The following is a 12,885-nucleotide window of genomic DNA, read 5'->3' as shown; positions in this document are numbered from 1 at the left end:
TTTTTGGGAATTGGAATCAACGTTAGTTTTAACTTTAGTTTTTAGTGTGTAAGAAAAAAATATGAATAAAAAAATTTCATGCTTAAGTCAAAATGTATTCAATTTGTTTAAAAATAAACATATATAATATATACAATATGTTTTTTATTCCTTTTCTCCCGTCATAAAAGAATCATTCGAAATATCCGAATATCCGAATATCCGAAAAAAAAGTCATAAGATTCTGTTATATATGTGGGGGGAGAGCTTTTGGATTGCGCATCCACTAAACTCAACGAGACATCTACCTTTCGTCACAACACTTGATTTATTTGACAAAATACTATTTGAGGGACCCTTTTGTCCTGTGTCGCGTGCCGTAGTCGGGGGCAGAGATACCTGAAATCGCGAACGTACTCGAAAGTTCGAAAGTATATATATATATATAAAACAGATTCATAATAAGAGAGAGTCACAACAGGAGAGAGAGAGAGAGAGAGAGAGAGAGAGAGAGAGAGAGAGCACAATGAAAACAGAAGATGAGAACATGCGGCAGACGCGGCGGCGGCGACGGCGGCGACGGGCCCCTCTTTGATGTCATGTCCATGTACCCTATCCGCAATTTGTTTATCTTCTCATTTATATCATCTTCACCACCTGTTTATCTATTTGTTTATATTCGCCTTTGTAGCTACTATCTTATCAATTCCCCCCTCCCAGTGACGTCATGTCCTTCGAGTCGTAATTTTTTATCTATTTGTTTATCTATTTGTTTATATCATCTTCTCTTTTGTAGCTGCCGGATCTTACTATTTTACCTACCCCCCCTCCCCTCTCCGCAGCTCATTTCAAAGGACCGCCGCCTCTGCCCTCCTCCTTTGTGACGTTATGTCCTTCGAGTCGCAATTTTTTATCTATTTGTTTATCTATTTGTTTACCTATTCGTTTATCTATTTATTTATATCATCTTCGGCTTTGTAGTTATCGGATCCTATATACCTCCTACCTTATATACCTCTCCCGCGGTTCATATCTAAGGACCGCCGCCTCTGCTTTCTCTCTCTCCTCTTCCTCCGCGCCCACCGTTCCCCCCCGCACTCCCCTCGGAGCTCCCGGATTAGAATCGACCCTATACCTCTACTGAGGATATCATTAAAAAAAAAAGAAAAAAACGGCATAACGAGGATCTGTGTAGATTACTATAAACTAAACTAAACAAAAAATTTTTAAACCGATCCCCTACCGTTGATTGAAGATCAGTTGGATCTTTTACAAAGAGTGAAAGTATAGTACGTTAGACTTGAAAAACGGTTTTTTTTCAAATGTTCGTCAAAGAAGCTAGTCGCAAATATATTTCTTTTATTATCCCTAACGGACATTATGAGTTCTTAAGGATGTCGTTTGGTCTCAATTCATTTCCTTACCTTATAATACCTTCAAAAATATGTTAACGCAATTTTTCATAATTTGATGGTAGAGGGAAATGTTGCAATACACATAGACGATTTAATCATACCATCAATCAACATGCAAGAAAGACATTTAAGTTAGTATTAAAAATGGCGGCTGAATATGGATTCTATCTATCTATTGCTCTAGCTATTTTTCAATTGGGGAAAATGTCAAAATCAAAAGTAGTCTATTTAAGATACATGATAGAAGACGGAAAAATTACATCTTCCGAGGATAAAAATTATGCCGTAGGACATTTTCCGAGGCCTACCAACGTGCAATCGATACAAGAGACCTTGCGGGATATTTTCGCAAATTCATATCCCAGTGCGCACATAGCACGATCATTGACGGACTTGCTAAAGAACGAAATGAAGTTTCATTTCGGGAAAGAAACACATTTAATCATCACGCGTTTAATCAATTGAAACAAGCTTTTAGCAATAAGCCTGTATTGTAATTGTATCAACTGACTGTGGGAATATAATAGAACTTCATATCGATTTTTCTGCTCTTGGATTTAATGCAATACTTTTACAAATAGGCGGTAGCAAGAATCATATGTTTCATTCGGTATATATGTGAATAGTAAGATGCCAACTGAAACAAAATACAATAGTTATAAGTTGGATATACTAGCAATCGTTGAGGCACTAAAGAAATTTAGGATGTATTTAATCGGAATCTCTCGCTTACTATAGTAATCGACTGTAAAGCGTTCATACAGACTACAAAGAAAAATAAATGTTTGTGCGCAAATAGCAAGATAGACATTTTTCTTTGGAAATTTTCAATACTCAATTATACATCACTCTGGTAATAACATGAAACATGTAAATGCATTAAACCGGTATTACCTGCTCCATTACCTGTAGCTATGATGATAGATGAATGCGGAAGTGGCATTTTGGCAAAATTTGGTCGAAACCAATTAAAAGATAAGGAATTGAGGGATGTCATAAAGCAGATAGAAGAGAACATACAGCTTTATATAAGACATTTTATAATACAAAATAGATTGTTGTACAAGTTGATGATGCTCCGATCATCATACCGAGGTTAAAGCAAACGATAATTTGCCAAGTTCATAAACATAGCCCTTTCGGAAGTACAAAGACAGAACAATTTTTAAAAGCTGACTATTGGTTCAAAAATATGCATCCGAAAGTTCAAAAGATAATCAAAATTGTCTCATTTGTATCCTGGCTACGAAAAAAGCTGGCAAGCAAGAAGAACTACTTCACCCGATCGATAAGGAAATTCTTAGTTGGAAACCATGTAAATCACTTGGGATTAATGTCGTCAACGCAAAAAAATATTAGTATATATTTGCAGTTGTAGACGACTTTATTAAATTCGTGGCTCTATCTAACAAAAAGTATCAAAACGACGAAAGTTATAGACCATTTAATGAAGTAATCAGTCATTTTTGGAAATCCTAGACAAATTATTTCCGACTAGGAATCAACATTTACATCTAGTAATTTTATATCATATTGTAAAGACAAAGGCATTGAACATAATCTGATTGTTATCAGTATACCAAGAGGCAATGGTCAAATTGAACGAATAAACCGCATATTAATTCTGCTGTTAACCAAGCTGCTGATGCCACAGCCGTCTCAGTAGCATAAATTTATTGCATGGGCGCAACAATATTTAAATAATGTACCGAGCAGAAGCATAGGAATGACTTGCTTCTGTTTCCTATTTGGAACACGGATGAGACTTAAGGAAGACGTCTAAGTAAAAGAAATCTTAAATGCAGAAAACGTTGTTATCTTTCAAAAGAAATGTGCCTATTTAAGAGAAAAAGTCTATGAAATAATTGCTTCAAAGTTCAAACCGACACTAAACAAAATTACGATAAAAAACAGAAGAAGCCGAATACCTACTGCGAAGATAATCTAATAGTTATTCAACGAATGCAAGGTGGGCCAAGGTTGAAGCTCTATACGAAATATTTGGGATTCTACAAGATCAAATGTGTCGTACGATTGTTATCTTGTAGAAAAGTGGGTGAAGGAGAAGGTTCATAAAGGATGACCGTCGATCATATGAATCTGTGGGCCAAAGAAAAAGTTACCAAATGAGAATAACATTTGAGGACAGTCGGATAGCCGAGTGTAAGATTAGAGTTTTATAACACATTTCATAAAGAAGCAATTACACATAGAGAGATCACGGTGTGTGAGCTACAGTGACATTCAGCAATGCTCGGTGCGAGTTCGGCGCTGGAGAGAAAGGGGGCATGCGCAGAGAGCAGACAGTACTAAGCAAATGAAAATATAAGCGAGAGAGGGAGCGAGTTCTGTATTTTTTCAAGAAACTAGAACAATACAAAGCGCGCGCTTCGCGCGCGCCATTTCTTTTCTGACATCGTATTTTTTGTTTTTTTTATATTATATAATTTTATATACATTTTTATATACATCAAATTTATATATACATCAAAATATATTCTCTTCTTTACCTAAAAATTTAGAAAAAAGAAATCATGCATATTTTCTTTATATACGTAATTTTTAACTTATTTATTATCGCTGATTACCAAGATAAATTTTTAATGCTTGCCAAGATCGTACTCGTGAAAAAGCGACATAAAGTTGTCCATGATTAAAAACATCTTTGCGAAGGTCTATTCCTACTCTGTTAAATGTCTGTCCCTGTGACTTATTAATTGTCATAGCAAAAATTAATTTTATCGGGAATTGGTCTTCTTTTAAAAATAAAAGGATATACATTTTCGCAATACAATTTCGAATACAATGTTATTCGGTTTAAGAAAACAATTTGTCCTACTTTATCATCTGTTAATATTTTGCATTTCAATAAATGATCAGTAAGTTCTATAATTATCAATCTAGTGCCGTTGCAAAGACCTTCATTGATACTGAGGTTTCTAATCAACATAATGACATAATTCGGTCTTAAACGTAATTCATAAGGAGGAAGATATGATGGAGACAAAGTATTTAAATATTCTGGTAGTAAAACTTCATTAATGTCACCATTATCATCACAGTTTTCAGTACAATCTGTACTTGTATAAATTCGTTCTTCAAACATATCTAATAATTTGACAACTCATTTATTAATTTCATCTACATCAGCATTTCTTGCAGAAAGTATCGCACACTTAGCCATTTTATTAAATTCTTTATTTCGTATTAGATCATCATATATTTCTTCTACAATATCAGCATTAATGCGTACGATACAACGATTCGAAAGTTGTATATTATCATTAGAATCATTTAATATGCCATTTCCCATATCTAATAGAAATTTTGCAAATTCAGTTTCCTCTGGAAGAACTCGCATGTTTTCTGTTAAAGAGAAATTTATAAATTCTTTCCAAATAGAACTAAATTTGATTGACAGAATCACGATTTCACTTCGTGTACCATGTAATTTAATGGGAAGAAGTTGTCTAAAATCACCACCTAATATGATAATTTCTCCACCAAAAAATAAATCATTATTCATGATATCACGCAATGTTCGATCCATAATCTCGAGAGTATATCATGGTGCCATTGGCTTCATCCCAAATAAAAATATCTGTTTTTTTTTAAATAACGAGCTTCTTTTGATTGAATTTTAATGTTGTATCTGATGATGAATCTGCAAATAATGGAACTGGCAATCCAAATGTTTTATGAATTGTTTTTCCTGCTGGTAATAATGTTGCTGCAATGCCTGTAAAAGCCTGTAAAAGTAATTGTACAAATACATTTATTACGAATTTTAGCTAAATAATAGATAATTGTATACGTAAATGTTTTACCTGATTCATCTGGATCATCGATATAAAAACAATTACTATTATGATTATTATTATCTAATCTATTTAATACAAGATCTACTATTTCTTTCTGCTTGTCATTTAATTGTTTATATTGTTTAGTACCAATTTCCATAACATCTTCACATGATCCTCCTCTTCATAATTTTCTGTCAATTGTTCCATTTGTGGAAAATCGGCAAGACTTTTACCTTCAATATAAAGCACAGAATTGATTTGTGCATATGTTGTCCTTGTAACATACCAAAATATCGAACATAATCTTCTGACATTGCTATTTTAAAATTTTCCCAGAGCTCTTCAGAATGCAACGGTTGACAATGTAATAATATACGTACAAATAATCTACGAAGTTGTTTTGGCATCATTCATCTAACAGCTTCATTCATAGCTCGTCTCCATTCATCATTATCTTCAATTAATCCTAAAGCTAAATATGCCGCTGAAAATGATTGACATATTTTTCCATTTACAGTTTTTATATCATCGAAACTTATTTCTTCTTTTACAGTGAGTAATAATAGTCGTAAATGAAATAATTCTGTTTGTAGGACTAACAGAATACATTCGTCCTATACAATTATAATGATTTTTGCATTTAATCCAACGCGATATATTTCTTCCATTAATTTTTTCTTTCTTAAAAGTATAATAGCATGGAATTTCTACATATAAATATTTTCTTGCTTCTTCGTCACGAGAATTTAAAGAGAAATAATCAATTAACATTGTAACTTGATTTAAAGCATCAGTCATATAGTATTATCAAATTACTAATACAAATTAAGTGTTTTATAAATATACAAAATAGTCTTAAATACTATGAAATCAAAAAAGAAAAATACCTCAAATTGAAAAAAATTCCTTTTCTGTATCTGATCAGCCTAGATTTATTAATGTTTAATTTTATTAATTTTTTAATTTTTGTTTTATTATATTTCTTTATATTTGTGTACATGTACTTTTATTTAAATAATTATTAACTTTAAATTGCCGTGGTTTAAAAATTAATAATATTTTTAAATTAATAATTATTAACTTTTATTTAAATAACTTTTTTAATGTTATCATCATTATTATCAACATCATCATTATCATCATCATCACTATCATTATAATAATGATAATGATAATGATAATGATAATGATAATGATAATGATAATGATAATAGTCATCGTCATCGTCGTCGTCGTCGTCGTCGTCGTCGTCGTCGTCGTCATCGTCATCGTCATCATCATCATCATTATTATTATTATTATCATCATCATTTTCATAATCATCGTTATTATCATCATTTTATTTAATTTTTATATGTATGTACAATATTACTACGTATATACAATATTATAATATTAACATTTATTTAATTTATTTAATTTTAAAATAATATTTACACGCTAATATAATATTTTTATATTTTTTATATGTTATTTTATTCGTACATAACTTAAAATAATATTGAAAAATAATGAAACGCCTTCAGGAAAACTTTTCTTAAGATGCCCTCCTTCGTCGAACTCCTTTCTGAAACAAAAAATAATAAATATTAATATTTACATATAAAATATTTTAATTGTACTTTTACTATATATATATACATATAAGTAAAAAAAAAAGAAATGATAATTTTAACAAATAAATTTACCAAATTTACCGAATCAATTTTCCAAATAAATTGATAAAATAAATTGATAATAATTTATTCTATAAATTCAACGAATTAATATTAGCATGATAACTACCGGTTTGATCATATATTAATCAAATTTTTGGTTGTTTGTCATACAAAACATTTCTAAAAATTGTATTAAAAAGGGAAAAATAATAATAAGAAGATTCAAAAAGATATAACTTATCTTTTGCTGAATTTTTTCCTTTCTTGGCTCTTTTTCTTAACTTACTTTTTTCTTTCTTTCTTTCTTTCCTTCCTTTTCTTTCTTCTTTACGTTTTTTTTTCGTTCTTTTTTTATTACTTTTCTTCTTTCTTTTCTCCCTTCCGTCTTTTCTTTTTTAACTTCTTTTTTACTTGATTCTTTTTGTTTTTTTCTTCTAATCTGAAAATGAAATATTAGAAATTAAATTTAAACTTGACATTAAATACAATTAAAAGCAATATTATAGAGACAGAGAGAAAGAGAGAGAACGAGTCAGGAGACAAAGTCAGGAAATAAGTAATAAAATAAAATAAAAAAACAAAATAATAAACAAAAAAATGCGCGAAACAAATAATAAAAAGATACATAAGGTATAATTTTTTTTTCTAAATTCTTTAAGCATATAAATAGATAATAGATTAGATATAGATTAAATTAGATATAGATTTATGAATTAAATATTATTGCACTGCATATATTTACAAAACTATTAAATAAATAAATTTAGAATATTGTATAATCATTTTTTTATTTATGGCATATTCATTTTATGTTTATAATAATGTAATTATTTAATTTATTATAAAAAAAAGAAAAACGTTAAAATACAAAAATAAAAATCCGAATTGTTTTAAATTTTAATTAAAAATAAAGATCTTTATTTACATAGTTATTCGAAGCTTTTATATCTTTTTTAGCTTCTTTCTTAGAAAGTAAAACAGTCAGAGAGTGAAAGAGCAGAAATAGAACAAGAGAGAACAAGAGAATGAAAAACTGATAGAGCGTAAGAGTGAAACAGCGCGAGAGAGCAAAAGAATGAAAAAGCGATATAGAGTGAGAAAGCGAAAATGAAATAAAAAATAAAACGCAAGTGAGAAATGTGAGAAAATTAGTTTAAAAATTTTGAGAAACGTGACATACTTTTTTTTATATTTTTTCGTTTCTCTTTCCTTTTTCTTAATTTCTTAATTCTTTTTTTTTCCTTTCTTCTTTCCTTTCTACTTTATCTCTTTTATTTTTCTTCTTCCTTACTTATTTCCTTCTTTACTTTCACTTCTTTTATTCAGAATACTAAAAATTGAATTTTTATTTTACATTAAATAAAAAATTACAAAATGTATCACAATGTTCTTATATAATCTTATATTTTATTTATCAACAAATTTCGTGTTTGTATCAATATATTTTTTATTAATGTGTGTGTGTGTGTGTGTGTGTGTGTGTGTGTGTGTGTGTGTGTGTGTGTGTGTGTGTGTGTGTGTGTGTGTGTGTGTGTGTGCGCGCGTGTGTGTACATATACATATATTTATATAGTATTATATATGTAAAGATATGTAACTTATCTTTTATTTAATTTTTTTCTTTCTTCTTCCTTTTTCTTGATTTCTTTCTTAATTTTTTTATTGTTTCTTTCTATCCCTTCTTTCTTCTTTTTTATTTTCTTCCTTCTATCTTCTTGTAAATATTTGACTAACACAATAACGGCGACTGAGTAATTAATTAATTAAACGATTGGGACACACAGTAATAATATTAATATTGATTATTAGTAATAATTTTGCACAATATTTTCATTCTATTTGTCTTCTTTCATGCTCGGCTCGTAACATACGTTCCTAGACAATGATTCATATAAAAATCAAAATGCCTGATTTTCATAATAAAAATATTTCATGAAGTAAACGCAGTAATAGAATTAATTGAATGTAGTTCTATTAAAGAATATTAAACATATTTAACTTCAAATGTCATTGCCATATAAAGTTAACATTTTAAACATTATATAATATGTTTTGTTTTTTTTTTAAAAAAACGTTCAATATTTAATCATTCATCGTAGCAATACAATGACGACTATAATAAATATAGAAAATTAAGGAAAAAAATAAATAAAGAAAAAGATAAGGAATAAGAAAAAAGTAAAAAGAAAAGAAGGAAATAAAAGAAATTAAGAAGAAAGGAAAGAAGGAAGAAGAAAGGAAAAAAGCAAACAAAGAAAGAAGGAATAAAAGAAAGAACGGAAAGAAAGATGAAATTAAAAAAGGCAAGAAGGAAAAAATTTTTTAAAGTTATTTCGTGTGTCTCTCTTAAAATAATATATTTATAATAATATATTTTTTTTAAACATATATTTTTATGTAAAACAGAATTAAATTTCTTGTCATTTTTAATCATATATAAAACAACTGATTAATTTGATGACAATTTTTTCTTATTAATTAGAAACAATCTTTTTTATTGAATTAAAAAGATTATACATACATTATTAGATAAGAGAAATTAAGAGAAATAAAACGCTTCAAATTTTGCTTGTCAAATATTATTATCTATATTACTTTCTGTTGTTGACAAACATATTGTCAAGCTATATATGTTAAATTATTTCTTATTTATAAACGGAATTTTAAAATCAAAATATACATAAATGTATAAATGTTAATTTATATTGATTTATATTGATTGTTTTTTTACAAATAATACAACATACATATTTTGCAATCTCTCTCTCTCTCTCTCTCTCTCTCTCTCCCTTCTCCCTCTCTCTCTCTCTTTCTCCTGCCCCCCTCTCTTTTTCGTCTCTCTAATTAATGATATAAATGAAATCTGCACTCTCTTGTCCTAAATACAATATATATATATATATATATATATTTAGAGCCAAGCTTTAAAATGACAAATTTTAACAATGACAATGTTTCATATGAACTACTTATAAAATTGAACACAGTAGTAAAGAATTTAGAAAAATATGACTCTGACATCACAAGAAGATATTAAACTTATTGAAATTAATGATATTAAATTCAACAGGACATATCAATAAATTTACACACACACACACACACACACACACACACACACACACACACACACACACACACACACACACACACACACACAAATATGCACGCGCAAGCGCATATATTTTTGTATTAAAAATTAAAAATTGCTTACATATTTTCCAGTGTTAGAAGGATATATTAAAACAAATTTTGCGTTAGTAAATATAATAATAAACATAATAATAAACTAAATAAAATGATTGGTTGTGGCTCTGTAACAGATGGTAACTTTAAATTAGAAATTCATATTATAAATTTTAATTATGAAGAATACACAGAACTTAACTTAAAAAAAGGTGACAAAATTCAAGTAACTGATATTATATATATATATATATATATATATATATATATATATATATACATATCTTCTTATTATATATATATATATATATATATATATATATATATATATATACATATCTTCTTTAATTTAATAATAAATGTAAATATTTTGTACCTGTATAAATTAATATATATATATATATCCTCTTTAATTAAATTTAAGCTAAATTAATATGTTAATTCATGAGTTAAATAAAAGTAAATTTAAATTAATTATATATGTTTATTCATAAAATTTATTCATAATTCATTTAACTTAATTAAATTATTTAACTAATTAACTAAATAAAAAGCAAGAAAATTTAAAATAAATTTTAATTATTAACAAATAAATAACAATAAAATAAACAAAATAAATAAATACAAAAATAATAAATAAATAAGGAAGAATAAATTTTATTTTTTATTTAGTGTTTATATAATTTCACAAATTTAAATTAAACTTTGTGGTATTAAATCTTTTTATTTTATAAATTAATTTAATATATAATTTATGTATAATATATATGTGAATATATATATATAGTACATATACACACATATACTATAACTATTTGCGTCAATAATTTTATAATTTTGTATGTATATAATATTGTATTTATGATTTTAATCCTGTATACTTAATACTGAATAATTTAATAATATATAATATACAAAATAATAATATACAAAAATATAAATATAAATAATATACAAAAAATAAAAGGACATTATGTCATTAACATATGTCATTATTATTAAAAGGAACACATATTCTTAAAAGAAAAATCGAAGAAAGTACATCAGAACAGATAATATTTACGTATATATATATGTATATATATATATATATATATATAGATTTATATATATAAATACATATATATATATACATACACACACACACACACACACACACACACACACACACACACACACACACACACACACACACACACACACATATATATATATATATATATATATTACATATAAAATATATATGTATATAATTATATATATATTTTATATGTAATTGAATAAAAAAGATATATAAACAATTGTATTACTGTAAAAAAATAAGTAATAATAATAATATAATTATAATTATAACAATAATAATAATTATTATAATTATTATATTATTATAATTATATTATATCATTGAAAGTTTTTATTTATATAAAAAAAATTGTATATTTGTAAAATTGTATAATTTAATTTATGAATATCATAATTAAAAAAAAAATAATAATTAATTATAATTATTATATTTAAAATACTTTGTTAATTATAAATATGTAGAATTTGTAAAATTGTATGATTTAATTTATTATTATTATAATTTATAAGAATATCTATAAAATACTTTGTAATTATAAATATATAGAATTTATTTTTATTTATATTATGTAATATTTTAATAAATAGTAATAAATAAAAAGTAATAAATAAATAAACAAATAAATTAATTAATGAAAATTATTAAAATTATTAAAATTTGTAAAATAAATAATACCATATAAAATAAGAGGTTAATAAGGAATTATGGAATTAAAGTAAAACATTTAAACATTTAAGAAGAAATAGCGATAAAATAATTTTGATATAATTCGAAGATATTATCCTAGATAATTAGTGTTCTAATCTCTTAAGTAATCCTAAAATTCTCATTATTTCTTGGTTTTTTTTAGTTTTTCTTCTTTCCTGGTCTTTTTTCTTTCTTTTTTCTTTATTACATTATTATATTATTTAATTTATTATTAAAAAAAAATTTTTTAAATTAATTTTTTTTTACAATAGATAAAATAATCTAATAATGTAATAATTAAATTTAGTTGTTATTCTTATGTATCAATATGTTGTACCAATATGTTATAAAAAAAAAAATTAAAATTAAAAAATCAATTATTTCAAAATTATGGTGTTTTAATCTTCTGTAATGGAAAAAAATGGAATTAAGTCTAATAAAAAAAAAACAATTAAAATAATTAAATCAATATATAAAAAAATATACATATTATATATATATATATATATATATATATATATATATATATATAATATATATTTATTTTTATATTTATATTGTTGCAGAGTAATGTTTAATTATACAAAGTCTTGGTTTTAATCAATTATTTATTAGGCACGATGCACGGGACGGTTTTACAAGATTCGGGAGAGAGCGAGACACTAAAAAAATTAGAAAAGAACTATCTCTTTGACAACTATTACCAGCTTAAATAAACCCACATTTAATGGTAGTATTTAAATAAAGTATTACATTGTATTTTAACACTCCCGCTCAATGTAATACTTATATAAATTATCTTATATGCATTAACTTAAAAACACAGATAAATCTACATTAATCTAGTTACAAATTTAAACAATAGTTCCCTGTTTAATGACTTAGTAAACATATCAGCAGTTTGATCCTCGGTCTTACATACATTAAATATATTTTACCTTCTTTAATTAAATCTTTGACAAAATGATATCAAATATCAATATGTTTCAATCTCTTAATATTATCAGTATTTGCAACCATTATGGCGGATTGATTGTCACAATATATAGGGATTGGATACACATTTGTAATAT

At 26.1% G+C, this 12,885-nt stretch overlaps 1 protein-coding gene and 2 pseudogenes across 11 annotated transcripts in view; 1 reads left to right on the top strand and 2 right to left on the bottom strand.

Annotated features, from left to right (window-relative positions):
- Nucleotides 1-12,885, top strand: part of LOC105427296 (chromatin assembly factor 1, p105 subunit) — a 798,730-nt gene that overhangs the window by 484,410 nt on the left and 301,435 nt on the right. The window lies entirely within an intron of this gene.
- Nucleotides 3,905-4,944, bottom strand: LOC148936412 (ATP-dependent DNA helicase PIF1-like; annotated as a pseudogene).
- On the bottom strand, nt 5,091-5,995 carry LOC148936411 (uncharacterized; annotated as a pseudogene).

This window comes from Pogonomyrmex barbatus, unplaced genomic scaffold (genome assembly GCF_055798465.1).
Source record: "Pogonomyrmex barbatus isolate J1 unplaced genomic scaffold, ASM5579846v1 scaffold22, whole genome shotgun sequence".
Taxonomy (NCBI): domain Eukaryota; kingdom Metazoa; phylum Arthropoda; class Insecta; order Hymenoptera; family Formicidae; genus Pogonomyrmex; species Pogonomyrmex barbatus.
This window is presented reverse-complemented; position numbering and strand designations above follow the sequence as displayed.